The 18,318-nt window shown below is 46.2% G+C and overlaps 1 protein-coding gene across 1 annotated transcript in view; it reads right to left on the bottom strand.

The window, feature by feature from the left end:
• PPIP5K2 (diphosphoinositol pentakisphosphate kinase 2) overlaps positions 1–18,096 on the bottom strand; it is a 2,362,281-nt gene extending 2,344,185 nt beyond the window's left edge. The window contains exon 1 of the mRNA XM_069625464.1: positions 17,969–18,096. The gene's annotated coding sequence lies outside the window, so the exon portion shown is untranslated. The remainder of the gene's footprint in view (positions 1–17,968) is intronic.
• Positions 18,097–18,318: the final 222 nt, after the last annotated feature.

The raw sequence follows: 18,318 nt of genomic DNA, 5'->3' as shown, positions 1-18,318 counted from the left end.
AGGTCGTGGAGTGCGTTCATCAGTGCGGAGGAAGTGCAGTGAATTGCCTCTGGAGATCTCGCCCTGACGAGCCAGTCGTCCAGGTCCGGATAGACGTGGTGGCCCTGAGAAGGGCTGCCACTGTATTCATGAGCCTGGTAAATACCATGGGGGCTGAGTTCAGGCCGAAGGGTAGCACCTTGTATTGGAAATGGCAGCCCATGATCCTGAAGCGTAGGAAGGAGCGATGGGGTTGCCAAATCGGAACATATAGATAAGCGCCCTTGCGATCCAGGGAGCACATCCAGTCTCCCTTGTCCAATGTCTCTGCAATGAGTGCTGGCTTAACCATCATGAATTTTTGAAGAGGGAGGGAGAGGTTGAGGATGAGGATGGAGAGGTCCAGCACAACTCTCACTCAGGCCAGCCTGGTGGTTCTTTTGTATGGTGAAAATCCTGGAATAGAAGCCCAATCCTTGCTGGGAAGCTGGGACTTCTTCCACTGCCTGTCTCTCGACGAGCGACTGAAATTCCTCCAACAGAGCTGCTGTCTCATTCTGTGGGAGTGGAGGGGAGGAGGGAAAAGGGAGGAACCGGTAGGCGGTATCCCGAGGATACTACAGAGAGGATCCAGGGGGTCCAAAAAGTTCTGATGCCAAAATTGCACGTGAAAGGCAAGCCTGCCCCCCACCGGAGACACGTGGACCCGAAGGGACGCATCATGCCTTCTTTCCCTCTGAGGCTGCTGCAGAGGAGGGCGACTGGAAAAAGCTCTTGCCCCCTTCTTTGTGTTGTTTGCGATGGTGCTGACTCGGAGAATGGTCAGGCGCCTTGACCTCTGTTCATGGAAGCCCTGGAACCTGCCGAACGCCCGCCCCTTATCGGAGCGTTGATGCGACTGAGGGTACGCCTTGGGCATGGCCTTCGTTAGGATGGATAAAGACTTCGCAGTTTGCGAGCTGTTCTTTTTTTTAATCTAATTCCTCATCAGTGGTGGAGTGAAAGAGGTCACTACCCTTTGAATGGAAGGTCCAATATGTGTTCCTGGATGTCAGGGTTAAACTTAGTAGCCCAAAGCCAGGCAGTCCTTCTCATGTCTGTGGCGATGCATATGGCCCGGCCATGAGGTAGAAATGTGGGCCACAGTGGATTCCATGATGTCCTGTGCCACCAGTTTGGCCTCTGCCAGCCCCGCCTTGACGCATGCTTGGCTCTGCACTGGATGGTTCTGGAAGGAAGTCAGTTATTTCCCGCCAAAGCCTTTGGTTAACTGCTGCCAGCATGGCATCCGTGCTGGATTGACGCAGGTGCAGAGAGGCGTTGGAGTACAGCTTCTTTCCGTACATCTCCAAGATCTTCTCCTCCTTGCCTAGCAGCGCCGAGGACGACTGAGGCTTCGAGTAGAGTGACACAGCAGCGATCACCGAAGAGTGTGGTTGAGGGTGTGCCGACAGCAAGAGTGGATTCCCCCCCTCCATCTGCCTATACTTGGCGTTGAGGCGCTGACTGACAGGCTTGTCTTAGTGTGGCTTGGGCCACCCCTTCTTGGCCAGGGAAACAACATCCTTTTGCATCGGGATCCCGGCTCTAGAAGTGGGACAGAGTGAGGGCTTCTGGCAAAACCCCTTCCTCTGGTTGTTCGATCTCCGGTTGAGGAAGCCCCAAATATTCTGCCAAACCTGGAAGCCATTCGTGGAAGGACCTGGCTGATGATGGCGTGTCGGGGTCCTCCTCCTCGTCTGTGTCGACCAAGGGGTCCTGCTGGTCCGGTGCAGGTGGAGGAGTACGGGGCGCCGTGGGCTGAGGTTTAGAAACCGAAGCCGTTGGCTGCTGAGAAGGCTGGTGCGGAACCGCCTGTACTGTGAGAGGTAGGGGAGCCAGAATCGAAGGAGCCGGCAGGGGCAGTAGGGGCTGCACTGGTGCCGGAGCCATAGAAGGAATGACTATGGGCACCAGTGGGGAGAGAGCATGTCCCCGACAGTATCCCAAAGGATGGCCCCCAACTGAGGAGTTTGCATCAGCGCTAGGAACCTTTCGAAGAACCTGTCTTCGGAGGCTGAAGACGTGACAGGTGATATTGACAGAGCAGATGGCGGCTGCTGGGGCCAAGGCACACTCTGTCTTGGTTGCAGGAGAAACCTGCCCTGCTCTGCTGATGGATAAACTGTAGGCCACGAACTTGCGGCCATTTTATCTGGTGCAGCGGCCATTTTGTCGAGCCGTGTGCCACATGCTGAAGTCGCGGTGCTTTGCTCTCTGAGTCCAGCCTCCTCCAAGAATCTTAGCAGTAGAGAATTAGACCTACCCTGCACTTCAGGCCAGGGCCTGGAAGGCATAGTGCCCTCGGCAGTGTTGAATGCCGAGGGCACTCAACACTTGGCCATTAGGCGCCCCCTTGGCCATTAGGCCAGTACTAGAGCATTGCCCCTCGGGTCTACACCCAGGAAAAGAACCTTGTGGTCCCTCAGTACTGTGCCCGGAAGGATCTGATGACCCCTCGGCCGTGAGGCCAGTAGCTGGACTTGCCTCGGTACATGTGCTGGTGCGAGAACCAGAAAGGTTCCTCCCGCTCGGGCGTTTTCTTGGGAAGGAGTCACCCTTATGGGGTGCGATGGAAAATAGCGGCCCTTCTTTGGGCCTTGATCTCTGTCTGGCAAAGTCCTTCAAGTGCTCTGGAGGCAACCTTTCGAAGAGCTCCATCCACCGAGCTAGCCTGTTCTTCAATGAGTGTGGCGTACGTGCGTCGCACGCAGTACAACCTTCCCAGCTGTGGTAGGGACCAAGGCAGTGGAGGCAAAGAGTGTGGGGGTCGGACATAGGGAAGAGCTCCTCGCAGGCTGGACACCCGCTGAAGTCAACGTGCCCCGGGGAGGAGCGTGGCGCCGTAGGACCAAGTACCTGGTTGACAAAAAGATAGAAGAAAGTATCTGGGGAAGAGCGCATGGTATAACATGGCTGAAACCAAACCCAGGGGCGCTGGTGAAATCGGCCCTTTCCCGTCGACGCAGAAAAGGGACTGAGGAGTGGCACCGGTGGGCGGAGTCAGGGGAGCGTATGCTCCCCCACTCCAAGACACGCTTCTAAATTTAAAGGGGAAGAAGGTTATTCTGGTGAAAAAGGTTCCGTCTGCGTCCCTAGCGAGGGACGTCCATGCTGTATCGAGATGGAGAAAAAGGGACAGGACATTAGTGTAACTTGCTTTACTGACAAACATGCACTCACTTCTTAAGAGGTGGTCTTACTCTGGGTTATGGAAATCGGAGGTCCACCTTCATAGGGGGCATAGGGGTTTATGAGTAGCAGGAGGAAACATTCTGTCTATGGCTTCTTCCACAGGGCAACAATGAGTTGTTGCAACTCTGCTACTGGCATGGTAACTTGGGGCAGAGGAGGGGCCGTGGGTGCTGAACTTCCCTCCCCAAGAGGCAATCTCGCACGTCATCATAGTCGGAGGGGCACCTGCTGCGAATTCTGTAGTGCACCCAGTGTGGAGAGACCATGCACAGAAAGCGCGATCTCCATTAACACACCCTCTAAGCATAAGCAAAATTATAGTCTACAAATACTGTACCATAAGAGTAGAACAATTAATTAACTCTAGATGAAAAAGAATGCGAGAAAGAATTGTGTGTGTTTTGTAATTCATAATTACATTAGCCTTAGAGTCCGAAAGAGATCATATAAATCAAAAAATAAATTTTAAACCACTGATAATGTATTCACAAAACTTTCATCAAATTAACTATTATGTTAACTATGAGTCTTGCCAGGGCTCCATTGATTGTTTATTTCTGCACCTCCAATACCACCTACGAATACGTAAGGACACTAATCAGAAGAAAGAATCTCACATTTACAGTTTACTTTCCATTCAGTGCTAATTTAACAACCTTGGGATCTCACAGCATTGAGATGGGTAATGTTACCATTGTAACCGGTCGACGAGCAGTTACATTTTAGAAAACTCTATCAGCTAAATAATTCTAGTAGCCATTACATTCTTTCTACAACAACAGAAAGCAGTGTGTGAGCCATTAGTTTTGGATAATGGCTTAAATCAACTGCCAGTCCCCTCAACCTCAGACTCTTCCATATAAATACCAGAAGATACCATACCGAGATGTGATAACATAATAATAAAAAGTTTTCAAATGACTTAACTTGTGACTACTATTTCCAAAATGTGTTGCCTTTTTGGTTTTTCGCCTTGATCATTTAATGCTTATAATTTAATTTGTGGCGTGCAATGAATTTTGTTTTTTTTCAGTTTTGATACTGACCTCACACAGATCAGACTAACATGGTGATAATGTGACAACATACCTTTGAAAATGAATAGAAGTTTATTATGAAGAAGCTTGCTCACAGCGGAACATATGTAGGCATGGGGCAAAGACAATTTAGTGTGACATCAGTCTATTGAACTGAATAATTTACTTGTGTAATAAAAGCACAATGACAAGTGCACAACATTTCTACGGTTTTCATTTAATTAATTTACAAAAACATGAAACTAGGTATTAGGGGGTGTGGTACTTCAGAAAAAGGAGATGGACAAGGTGACATTGTAAGTAACTTAGTTTCATTTTCCAACAGAAAACCCGAGCTGTCCCCGTGTCTAATCTACTCTGTAAAGAAAATATCCACAAAAGGTGCTGGTCAGGATGACTTTACAAAACAAAGAAAGTCCTCTGTCCGTAAATAAACCTGTACTAACACAATGCAAAAATCTAACAAAAGATACAATTAGGCCTTTGTCCCTTGTAATGGAATGGAGACTTGTTTCTGATCCCCCACTCTGGTATGTCTTTCTCAATACGGCTCTGTGCCCTTGTCGCACAGCCTAAAACTTAATGTCTTTTACACAGTTCCAACAAGTCCACAAAAGTGTTTCTATTTATCTTTACTCGCTTCTAGAGACTGTCTGGTCCGTGTCCTTCCCCCCTGCAATGAGGGTATCCCTGGTACTCTTTACCAAGAAAACTCACTCCTATTACTCTTAACAAAGAAAAGGTTTTGGTATTTCACTGCCCGCCTTGGGGTCTTGCTTCTCCCTATCTCCCCATATTGGGCTCTTGCTTCTCTCGTAAGCATTGTGATTTTCTTCCCAGCCTAGGTTATGGTTTATCGCACCCCGCGTCGGGGTCGAGTTTCTTGTGCCCCGCCTTGGAATCAGAGTTCTGTCGCCCCACCTTGGAGTATGGTTGCTTTCACTCCGGATCTGGTTTTGTTCACCCCAATCTTGGGATATGGTTTCTCACACCCCACTTGGGGTCTGGTTTATCGTGCCCCACCCTGGGGTCTTGGTTCTCTCGCCCCACACTTGGTATGGGATGCTCTCACCTCGTCCTGGGTATGGTTTCATTCACCCTTCCTTGGGTATGGTTTCTCGTATCCTGCCTTGCGATCTTGCTTCTCTCTCCCAGTCCTGGGGAATTATTTGGCCTTGCCTCCCTGGTTCCCAAGAGTTGCTGCGTGCCTTTCATTTCACTGCAGTGCTCTTCATGAGGACGGGTCAATTCTGTGCAGGCGTCGCTGCTTGCTCTTCGTCTTCTTGGTTCTCTGCTTCAGAGTGAGCTTACGTCTCTCTCCCCGGGCTTCTTGCTGCTCTGGCATGCCCATTCCTCAGCCCACCTATTGCGTAGCTTGGGTTCTCCACTGGTGCTCCTGGCTAGGCATACCCAGATCATCCTCCGGCAGGGTTGTCAGTTTTCCGCAGGCTCCGTCATGTCAGCCATGCTTGGCTAATGCTCTGCTTTTCCTGACATCTCCCATGCGGAGGGCTTCGGACGAACTCAGATCCACAGATGCCTCTCTCTTGGTTCTAACGTTGATTGGCTCTTCATCCCTCTGTTAAGGGTGGGACTTCCAACCACTCTCTCAATCCCAGCTGATCCTGTGCATGCAGAGGTTCAGAAACCACACCTATCATCCTTACAGGATGTTTCTAGTTATCAGACATTTGAACTCACATGTAGCCAACAAAGGTAGTAATGGAATCTTGGGGATAGAGAGGATAACTAAATATCACTTCCTAGGGACCGCCTGTACTCTAAAGTGGGGGGGGGGGTCACCCCCAGTGGTATCTCGCTTGCTTTGTCCGCTAGGGGGTGTTAAGCTGAGCAGGCTCTGCTCCCTAGTCCCAAAGTGGGGGCTCCTCTTGGGGAGAGGGGACATATTCTATGGATTCATCACAGGGGGCGGATTCTGTGGATAGTGCAGCCTCAAAGTTTCCCAATTCATTAAAAAACACTGAGGCTGAGACCAAATACCCAAACATTTTTGTCCTGAAAGTAATTGTCACTGACTGCTCACCGCGACGGTGCAGAGGTTGCAAGAGGGATGCCTGCTGCACATACGTGGGGAAGCCCGGTTATACAAATGTATTTGACAGAGGTTAATGCCCAGTTAAAGTGAATAACTGGGCTTGCACTTCTGGGGATGTCAGTAACGATGCAGAGGTGCTTTGGTCACTGCTTCCCATGGCATTCCTGTGGTCTGCTGCTCAGTTCTAAAATCAGGGGAACCAGCACCTGTTCATATAAAGCAGTCACAAATTAGTCAAATTGTCGCCAGGGAAAACAAATGTGTTTCATTGTCAAAACAAATTCGTTAAATACATTAAATAAATAGGGACCCTGATTTGACTACATATACGACATAATTAGGCAGCAACATTTAGACCACATATCTTTGGTAATTCTCAGGGCTGGGTTGAGATTGGAGTTGAATGTGTGTTTATTCATTCTTCACTGCTTCCCTGGACCAATAGAGTATCAATGTGGTATGCCTCATTGAATATGGGATGTATGCGTCTTCCTGGGAGTTGTTGGATATGCATGTACTGTTGTACTCCACCTACAATTCCTCACTGCCATGGCTACTGTTATGCCCAGTTCCTTGTTGGTCTCTCTCTCTCTCTCTCCCCCCCCCCTTACCTGGAGTTCCAAGTTCTAGGTTCCATAAAGTTAGTTTTGTTTCTTATGTAGCGAGGACAGAGAAGCACAGCACCCGGGCTGCTCCTGTTGATCAAATAAATGCACTGAGTTCACTTACAGAGTCACTTAGCACAATAACTGGCAACGAGGATTGGATGGGTAGAGGAACTGGGAGGGGGGGGACCAGTCAGATTGGTTTTCCCCCCCAAGATCTTTCCCGGGAAGTATGTACCAGCCTTTTCAACAATAGCAGCCATTTGCGACTTCAGGGATTTCCTGAAGAAGTACTGCGAGAGACTACTCATCCCCTTTACTCTTCGAATCTCTTTCTACTCTCCCTCCCTCTTCTCCCTCCAACCTCACCCCCACTCTCAAACCCTACTTTAACTCGCCGAATTCTCCTTTTCAGCCCGGCCACATTTCTTTCTTCACATTACTCTACTCTGCCGACAATGCTGCGAGTGCCCTTCAGAACTTGTTGTCCACTCTTGACTCCACTTTTCCTGCCCGCCCTTTCTCTCCTTCCCGCAAACCCCCTCAACCATGGCCTATTGCTGACCTCAGCTCCCGCCGTTCCAGCCTCCAGAAAGCTGAACCTTGCTGGAAAAATTCCCATCCTCCATGTGATCTCTCTGTGCTTTCTTCTCTACATGAACTTGCATTGCTCGCTGCAACAAGAAAAAAACAATTTCTCTGAACGTACACTCTCATATTACCCTAGTCGTCTTTTTCCAGTTTCTTCACACCATTCTCCCCCCAGCCTACCGATCGCCCCCTCTTGTTTTCAAATCTCTCATCTTCTGATTTTGCAAACTACTTCACTTCAAAGTGGTGACTCTCTGCTCTTTTCCTACCCCCCTTCTCCACCCCATGTACTCTCACCTCCTTGCTCACCATCCTCCTTGTCTTCTCTTTCTGATTCTGCTCTGTACCCAACCTACCGTTTCATCTTCTGACACCCTTCCTTCTGACTTATCCCCGAATGTATCCCCACTTTCTCCCTCATCTTGCCCATCTTATAATTTCCTTGTTTGATCATTCTCGTTTTCCTTCTCTTTTCAAACATGCACTCTTTGTCCCCATCTTGAAGAAACAATCTCACAATCCCTCTATTCCCGCTATCTTTCTTCTTCCCTTTTTATCTAAACTTCTTGAGCATGCTGTCTACTCTCAAGTTTCTGCATTTCTCAATCGTCACTCTCTTCTGCAACCTCTGAATCTGGATTATGACCATCCCACTCCACCGAGACTGCCCACTTGCATGCCTTCAATGCTCTTCTCGTAGCTTTTAATTATTGGACATTGGTATGGCAGCTATACACAAGTGTTTCCAGGGAAAAAAACAATAGCAAACTGTCGTACTAGGCCCTGTGACATTCTGACCATGCCAGTGAGGTGCTATATGTATAGTGTATAATAGCTGGGGTGTGGGGTAAGGGTATACATTAGGGTAGGGAGGGGTAAGGTGGGGTTGCGGGGGTGTCCCCCCATCCCTCTTTATTATATATATATTAAAAAAAATTGACAAATTACAAAGTGAATTTCGTTTTTTAGGTGAAATAAATTCGGTCACTTCTCCATTAGGAGAAATATTTTCAAAATAAATCACGGACATCCGTCAGGGAAGGGTGCCCAAAGGCAAGTGCTGGTTAGGGGTGCAGGAGTAGACTGGTCGTGGAAGGCCTGACCCCAGTAAGACTACAAGGGATTGGGCACCAGTCACAGCAGCAGGGCGGGGGCAGAGGCAAGCAGGAGGAAAAAAGGAAAGTCTTTAGATGTTTCCGGAACCTAATGTAAGGAAGGCATGGTATCCAACAGTAAGACAAACACAGTTCAAGGGTGTTTATTAATCTTCAATTGGGTTTGAAGAATGCCTATCTAATCCTAAATCTAAAGATGGGAGCAAGCTACGACCATCAAATAAAAATAACGCAGTCGTAGTGGTGTCTTATGGCCTATAATAATATATCTATTGTCAATCCTTACTTCTAAATACAAATAGTCTGGGGAAACAATGTTTATGCAAAAGAAAAGTGTTCACGAAATTATGTCAGGATATTCAAGCCGTTGACTTTCCTTCCCCACGTTTTCAGCACGGTAACAGGCAGCACACTCAAGTTTAGCACAATCTCTAGCTTCTCTAGCACTAGGATGCAGTTCAAATACTTCAACATCAGGGCCTTCTGTGCCAAAGTCTCTTTGCCATTCAAAGTCCCTTATTTCAGAGGGCCTGATGCAACACGACAAACATCAAAGTTCCTTTTTCAAAGGGATTTCACATGTACAAATTATCGGGTGATTTTCTGTTCACCCCGTGTCCCCCTCTGCCAGGCTCAGACCCACTTTAACACAAACCCTTCAAGTGTTCTCCCTCTGCCGGGCTCGGACCAAATTCACATACTTTTCCTAACTTTCTCTATTTCATCAAAATCGAAGACCTTCGAATGTGTGCAGGACTTTGCTTCACCTGTTGCACGACCACTTCGATTCACATTTATTCGTTCTCTTTCAATTGGTCTCCCTCCGCCGGGCTCGGACCGAATGTATCTACTGGTTTTTACTTCTCAGTTGGATACCTTACATAGACCTTTGATTGGGCACCCCGTCAAAAAGGTATTGTAGCTTGCTTTAAAGTTCAATCACTCATCAGGAGTTTAACTTCACTCGCGTCTCTTATCACACACATTTTAACAATGTTCGTTCAAGCGCTCGCCATACAATCTTGCTGCTTGCAACCTTGGCTTCAACGAGGACCGGTCTTCTATCGGTCTCCCAAACTCACCGGCTGTGTGGACTTCACTGATGCTGCTTTGTTCTTGGAGCCAAGGACGGCACCACAGCGGCTAATGATTCTACCCGCCTTGATTACTGACGCGGGAGGGCCCTGGGTAGCTCCGACACACAATGCAGGATTCTTCAGCCTGGTTTCCTGGTCTTACGCTTTCTATTGTCAAGGTCTCCGGAAAGAAATAGTTCCTTGTCAAAAGGGTCAAGGTAATTTCCCTCCTTGCGATCTCCTTCAGTTTTGCCATGTTTCCCCTTTTGCACAGCTGCCGTCTCAAAACTACTGTTTCCTCTTGTGCTTTACCTCGCTCAGAGTGTGCTCTCATGCTCCGCCTTTTATCCGTGTGGGGAAGTGTAATGGAAGTCAGGTGTGAGTGATTGTCGATAATTGCCTGACCTCACCTGGCCAAAGTATTTGGACATGTCAGGTAGACGGCTCGGGTATTAGTCTGTTTTCCTTTATAGCAGGCTGTCCGTGAGAAAGTGTTCATGTTGTAAAAAGGGGGGTGGCAGAGTTCCTACATAACCTACCAGGTAGGATGGGATAAATGTGTTACAGGGAAAGGGATACCGCATCTCACCATCCGGTGTCCCACTCCCACTCCCCGAACACCCCTCACCCAGGTGATCCTTCCACACTGGTCCACCCCCAGAACTGGATCCAAAAGCGATGGCTGTGTCCTGGCCACCTGGATGACAGATCCCCAGGGACAGTGGGTGAGACACCTTCTAGTTTCTCACATTAAGGTGATCCGGCTCAAGTCGGAGGGGGTGTAGGCAGGCCATTCCAGAGGGAGGCTCCTACCAAAGAAAAAGATCTACCACCCACTCTCTGCTTGGAGAAACTTGACACTCTAAATGTCCTTCTCTATCTCCATCACTCTGCGGCGTTTGATACTGTTGATCAGTCCCTTCTCATTTCCACCCTTTCCACTCTTGGTCTCTCTGGCTCTCTTCTTAAATGTTTTTACTATGATCTTTCTCATCGCTCCTACTCAGTAACCTTGGCTGGGCAAATCCCTCCCGACCCATCCTTATCTTTATGAAGTCCCTCAAGGGTCTGTCCTTGGCCCATGCTTTTCTCACTTTATACATTCCTGCTCACTCCCCTTATTTGTTCTTTTAATCTCTCATCTTTATGCTTATGACACCCAAATCTTTTTTTATCTTTTTCCTCTTTCACTGACAACTTACACTCTACTGTCTCTAACTGCCTCTGCAGTCCAGAATTGGATGTCACCAGATTTTCTCCACCTCAATCCCTCGTAAACTGAGTTCTTTTTCCTTCTACAATGATTCCTCCCACCCTCCCTGTTTCCCTTTCCTTTTTTTATTTATTTGTATTTTATATAGCGCTTGAACCCAAAGAGCTGTACATTTTAAGAACAGAGTATGGTACAACAGTAATGGCAGATAGACATCAGAACATCAATACATAGATCTGTTACACATCGCGGCAAGTGGTCTTTATGGGCACGGACCCGCTTGTGCGGCGTCCTGATTCCTAACATTTCTAAGATGGAAACTGGTGAATTTTCCCGACCTGCTGGCAGCGGTCTAGTGGTTGCACGCTCCCTTGACGTGCGGACGACCGATCACGTGATCCTTTATCCGGAAACGAAGCGACCAGTGGTTCGCGTCGCTTCTGCTTTTGACGCTCCGTGAGTTCGCTTCTGAAAACTTTCTCTTCATGCTCTCATTTCTCTCTGTTTGATTGCGGCTCCTACTTACCCTGTGTTACTTTCTCTCGTCAGATCCTCCTCTCAGCCTTTGCTGGTTTCCTTCTCCACCGGCTTCGCGAATCCATCTTATTTGTCTCCCATTCCAGACAGATCCCCTTCTGAGTAAGTTCCCTTTCTCTAGGATTCCCTTGAATATTCTACCAGGTCCTCATCTTCTGTTATCCTTCCAGACTCTTCCGACTCGCGCTAAGCTGTCCTATTCAGCCAGGGTCCAGATCCGAACTGTTCCCCAGTCCTTTTTGGGTGAGAGTGTTCCCATTGATATCTCTTTCCTTTCCCTTCTATGAACCCTCCTCTAACATGTTCCCAATTTCTTCACTTCTCATTCCTGCAGACAAGGTGTCTTGTGTGATTCCCGGGGGTTCCTGTCAGAGATGTCCTACCTTCCATCATAAAACCTGATCTACACGAGCTGGGATTTCGTCCAGGGTTTTCTTCCCATTGAGGGTTTCCCTGGGAGTCCTGCCCGCTCTCCTGGGTTACATTACCCTGGGCTGAGTGGCCAGGGCTGTCACTGGGAAATCTTCACAGCTGCTTTAACCCTTCCAGTTGGAGTCATCAATTGCCAAGGTGAGCTATGTGTGAGCTATAACTTAATTTAATTCTACAACAGCTTACTCATATTTACGCAGTTCCCTAACAGTAATAACAAGATCGTTCACAAGCATAAATAAAGGACAATAAGATTGATTTATTACATTTTTAGAAAAGAGTAATTAAGATATTGATAAAATTATCATTCAAGATTCAAAATACACAATATTAATAGGAGTTTTAATATTTCAACCAATTACACTACCAAGATTTAAAACATAGTAAACAATCACTGTTATACTAAAAAAGATAAAAAGATCCAAGCTTTCTAAAAGCATACATTTCATCTTTCCTTAATAAAACCTCGCTCATCAAGCATTCGGACCACTTCCATAGTTAAAAACTGTTCATTACCCACATTTACTCGATTCCATATATCTTCAAGAAATATTTCATTTCGTAGTGTGAAGAAGTGGCCCGAAAATCTTGTCCCGAGATCTTTTAACATTGGGCATTTAACAACAACGTGTTTAAATGTTTGGACCACTACAGGGTCCTTACAATACCCACAAGTACTATTGATAGGACTGTGGTTTTTGTCACAAACATTTGTGATTTCACCAGGGGCCAAAAGATTTATCGGAAGCACAGGATTTGGTTTCTTACTTTCGGGCAAGGAAATTGGATTAAATATTTAGGCATAGTGCCAAGGGCTTTATCTAACAATGACAATGTGCAATGGACCGTATAGCCTTGGACCTTTGTTATAGTATTAATCCAATCCAATTTCTTACCTCTTTTTTTACCCCCAAAGGGTTGGAGTCCAAATCATTCCTCTTTTTCTAGCAGTATATGTCTCCAAAGCAACCAAAATGCTGGACGACTTAATTCACATATCATTGTATAGATCAGAATATGAGGACCATTCAGTAACTGGAGACATTTTACCCACTAGTGATATCACTTGCCATTGGAACCAGGCTTGAAGTGAAAGCAAACCAAGTTCATAACGGGTGGAGGCTGTTGGAATTACAAGTGGTAAGTTGAAGACTTTCTTCCAGACACAGCCCTCTAGCCTGTCCCATGGTAAACCACTCGACAATGGGTCAATCTCAAGGCCATGCAGAACCTTGGGAATAACTTTTCTAATATAAATTTTCAACAATGGTTCAACAGAAAATGTACAATACTTAGAGTTTCCTTCATTTGAAAGAACAATTGGTTAATCTTGCCCTCCAAATCGCTTAATGGTTGTATCCCTACTTTATTGCACAGCAAGAGAAAACCCTAAACAGGTAATTTCACGGAGCACATCAATTTCAATCCCATCAATGGTCCATTTAAAACGACATCTTTTAACCGTATTTCTTTCTTCCTCTCTGCTCGCGACCTGGCGTAATCTTTGACCCTTCTCTCTGCACATCTCTTCTACTGCCTGATCCTACTGCAATGCTCTTTTCAATATCCGTCGTACTCTGCCCCATCTCTCTTTTCATGCCACCAAGCTTCTTCTTTCCGGTCTAATTTTCTCTCGTGTCAACTATTGCTCAGCTCTTCTCCTTGGCCTTCCTGCCTCTTTTCTTGTACCTCTTTGCTCTAACTATAACTACTCTGTTCGTCTCTTCTTTTCTCTTTCCTCTCAGTCCTCTATAGTCTCTATAGATCTCTTCTCCCTTATCACTTCCTCCCCATTGTCTTTAAGTGCATCCATAGTATCGCCCCCCTGTATGTCTTCGCTTATCTCACTATATTCTCCTGCCTGCCCTCTCCGCTCTCAGAATCAGTTTTCTCTCTCTGTCCCAAAACCCACTTGTGCGTCCTCTCATTTCCGTTCCTTTAACTTGCTTGCCCCCAAGCATTGGAACTCTCTCCCTCTGTCTGTCTATTTGCTCTTCCTCCTCTCCGTATTTTATCTCCTGTTTGCTCTCTCAGACAACTATTTTCCTTCCCCTCTTCTGTTCTAGTTTACTCAGAAGGTATTGTTCATACAGATTGTGGTGATCTGGTATTTTTCTACAAGAGCTTTGGCAAAAGTTCTCTATAAATTAAATAAAATATCGACAACGCTGAAGACCTGCAGGATGCTGTCCTTATGGTCAAAGGAGTAAGCACTCATCAGCATTGCAGCCGTTCAGATAGCCCTTCTAGTGGATTCTGGTTCCCTGTATACAGTGATTCAGCGTTTACAAATTCAAAGACAGGCACACATGAATCCGGTGCCCTCCGACAATTTAAAACTTGTAAATGCGAATGTACTAGGGAAACAAGATATCATCAAAGCCTCTAATCAGGGGCAAACATTTAAGTTGTAAACTACTAGCCAGCTGTAAAATAGTCACTCGCCACCTCAAATCTATACATACATACAGCACAATATTTCTTATTCGGCAATTGTCAAATATCACTAGCCAATAGCTAGTGGCAATAGCACATTTTGCACCCTGCTCTTATGATGCCTTGCACAGAGTTAGAGAACCTGGGTTCTCTAAAAGCCAGTGTGTCTGCATCAGACTTCCTACTAGCCTAGATAAAGTGCTCCTCAAATTCAGTCAGCCAATCAGGGTGGAGCAGATAATGAAGAACACCATCCATACCACAGATAGTCATGTGGCGAATGTGGAGAGGCAACAGCCAGACTCTTTCCCCAATATTATCTTCACGGGGCATGGTATGGTAATGTTTATTTGTAAAGCGCCTATACACAAGGCAAGTGTTTCAAAGCGCTCAATGAGAGAGGGAACCAGGGGGGAAAAACAACAGTAATTCAGAGCCCTTACCCCTTATAACCGCAGGTAGGGAAGGCTCAACACCATTGATCACTCTGAGCACACAGGCACTCTACATTACACAGAGATCTCTGAGACAGTTCAAGATACCTGCTGTTGTATATGTGCGTTAGCTGAGGATCCCCCACTGTTTTGTTTTTGTTCTGTTTTATGTAGTCTGTGTGTTGTCTTTATGTTTTTGTACTGTTATGTGTTGCAGTTTTTATTAAGTTATTTTGTGATTAGGTGTTTTATTTTGAGAAAGGTACGAAGTTTGTCTTGTATTATCTGAAATGTTTTAATATTTATACATGCTTCGGCTTCTTTTGCTTCCATACCTATGTCAAATTGAGTGTTGTTTTCTATGCTCCGTTTGAACTTTTGGTGATGTACATTTTGATTATTGTAAATCTTGAAAATAAATTTAAAAAATAAAAATAAAAAAAATAAAAAGATACGCCTTCCCAGGGGAGGGAGAGTTCCACCGCTGCCAAGAGTTTCCCCAAGCAGAGCCAGTGGTGACTAAAGGCTCCTCCAGGACAGGATGAGAAGCCCCTAGGACATGCAGGGTCTGTGTGCGGCCAGGGTTAAGCAGAAGGGACGCCCTTCACGCATCCCAGTCCGGTATAGGGATTGAGGGGGCATCCTCACTTTGTTCCACTATAAAGGCCTTAATTGTTTTAAGAGGAATATGTGTATAGACTCACCAGGTGAATGTGATTTCCTCCTCAGCAGCATACTCTACCAAATTGATATATGCCACCAGACATTTCTTATCTACGGATAGTTGCCTAACGATTGGCTCAGGCTGTGGTAGTTTCAAGGCTAGACTATTGCAATGTACTCATTTCTGGTACGTCTGCACACAACATACAGAAACTACAGACGATCCAAAATAATGCCCTTTGTGCGGCACTAAATATCCCTAAAACGGAACACATCTCGACCGCACGAAGCGCTGTCCCCATTGGGTCCCAATCCAATAAAGGATCAGATTCAAGACCCTCTCCATTACCCACAGGCGCATCTCTGGATTTTCGCTGCACTAATTGTCCCAGAAAATCACCAAGACCTTCTCGTCTAGGCCCACTAGAACTCTCTACATCCATCGGCTGGTGTAGTGCAAATTCAAACCCGCCACAGCGGGAGGTTCACGCTTTCCCTCCATTGCAGCCAAACAATGGACGTCCCTCCCGCATGTAGAGCCGAAGAATCCTATTAAGCTTTTGGTAGGGCTCTCAAAACCTGTTTGTTCACATAGGTGATGAACCACCTTTCCGCGCCTCTGCATGTAATACACCATTTTGCATTCTACCACCTGTGTCTGTATGCAACCGTAAGCTTACTTGCCTAAATGGCCACATGTAACTGGTTCCTGCAACAGCACATTGATGCCTCTGGGTTTTGTGCGCTTTACAAATGAAAATATAAATAAATTACAATGGTCACCGTTATACCCAGTCCCTTGTCCCTGTCTCTCCTCTCCATCCCCTCAAAGGAGTTCCAAGTTATTGGTTTCATAAAGTTCATTAGGGTTCTTATGTAGCTGGGCCTGAGAAGCACTGTGTCCGGGGTCACTCCTGTTTGATCAAATACATCCAGTGTATTCTACCTCACCCTTTGACTGCTAAACCGGCACCAACATTATATTCATGACAATATAATTGGGATATCCTGAAACCACATAAATAAACCACCTTGTATTTTGAACACTTTTGTAACCACACTGATGGGACTGCTTACATGTATACTGGGTCTAATGTGTATCTACGATTGTTACATAGGTTTCAAAAAGGATAGCTGAGGATATTTGTGACCGGTTTTGATATTGCAATCCAAGCTTCTACTACGACTGGTTTATTCCTCATGAAAATCAAAACATGCGGATGTGAACACAAGCACACGTGACATTTGTCATATCATAAAATATAAGACTGCTAACGGAGCTCACAATCGCTAAAGGCGTCATTTTAAGATGAATTCTAAAAATAAACCCTACTTTTAATCGGTCTGTGGTGGAAAGTGGTATTGGACTTTTACCGTTGCTATTCATTAAGGTTAGGTCAGTCCTATTTAGTCAAGAATACGGATATAGTCAGTGTACTTTGTCTTTATATGAAGCACGTCTCTATGTATGTAATTCTTTCTGCCCTTCCGTAAAATAACCACCTATATGTATGTAATGTACGTACTTTCCCAACAAGAATTCACTGTTTGAGATTATCTTTCAGTGTGTACTTCCGCGAAAAATAGCACGTGATTAAGAAAAAAACGTCAACTTTGAAAATGATTATAAACACAATTGTTTTAAAAGGCGGCCAGATAAACTATTTGGACAAAAGGGACTATTGGAGTGGTGTACCTGGGCCGGATGAAGAAAGGGGAGTTGGAGAAACTATTGCCGCTGATATGTGGCCAAAAGAACTTTGGGAACACAGGAAGAAGAAAACGACAGTGAAACATGAGGCGGCAGGGTAGAACGTGGACCGATTGAAAAGTTGAGAAAGGAGGCGCGTGCAGAGAAAATCTTCCGCAATGTTATGCAGACACCATATTTCCGTGCACCTGAAAACACCCAGATCTGACATTCCCAAGAAGACTTTAGCGACGCATGCATTGGGGAGGGAATAGACAGGAAGAGAGTGAGATTTGAAGGGCTGGGCGTGAAACGGCAGCGTGTATGTGTACAGTATGACACATAGCATAGCTCCCAACTCACACGCTTTTGGCGGGTGTGACCCGCCTTGTAAACAGCGGACTCACCCGCCAAACCTCATGCACGCCCATTCATTTCAATGGGCCGCTCACCCGCCAAAAGTAAAATCGGGTGTTTTCACCCGCTTATGCAACATAAATGGTTGAGAGCTATGCACATAGATAAAGCTGGCAGTACATGCTTGTTCTCGAGGAGAGAAGGATTGCAAGTGGAGGGAAAACGTACAGCGGGGGATGCATTTTAGTATGTACTGTAGTAACGTTATGCTGTACAGGCATAGTATGCAGTAGAAGGGTGCAGGGGAGGGCTGGAAAGATGCTGTGCAGAGGAGCGGCTGATAAATGGTGGTGTGATGCTGAGGGTTGTATGTTGCAAGGGGAGGGCACGCAATGCTTTGTCCTTCTCACACGCGCTACGGTTGCGCTTGCTCGTCCCCGTGGATGACCGTTTTGGCCCCAGGAAGTGGTGCAATAGTGGTACCTGCTAATGACTCCTCCCCAATAGTGGTACCTGCTAATGACTCCTCCCGAGTTCAGTCTCCATTGATTTCAGTTAAGCTTCACTTCCGAAGCAGTCTAGTCGCCACCCGGTCCCTAGCACTGCTGCACCACAACAGACACAAAGAAAGGACTCCGCAGCCCTCTACAACCAGGAAAGACAGTCACTGAGTGCTTAGCAACCGAGACTATAGATGTAGAGGAAAGACTACAAAACTATCCCGTAAGAGCCGAACATAAAACATAGCGTGTGGCGCTATGACATGATTTTTTTCATATTTTGTTTTGTACATTACAACAATATAATACCTGTCAACCTGCAATACAGTATTGAAGATTGTAAATAATGTTCTTATTTGCAAT

This window comes from Ambystoma mexicanum, chromosome 6p (genome assembly GCF_040938575.1).
Source record: "Ambystoma mexicanum isolate Mex_15411 chromosome 6p, UKY_AmexF1_1, whole genome shotgun sequence".
In the NCBI taxonomy this organism is placed as follows: Eukaryota; Metazoa; Chordata; class Amphibia; order Caudata; family Ambystomatidae; genus Ambystoma; species Ambystoma mexicanum.
The sequence above is the reverse complement of the archived record's forward strand: the minus strand, read 5'-3'. Positions and strand labels throughout refer to the sequence as shown.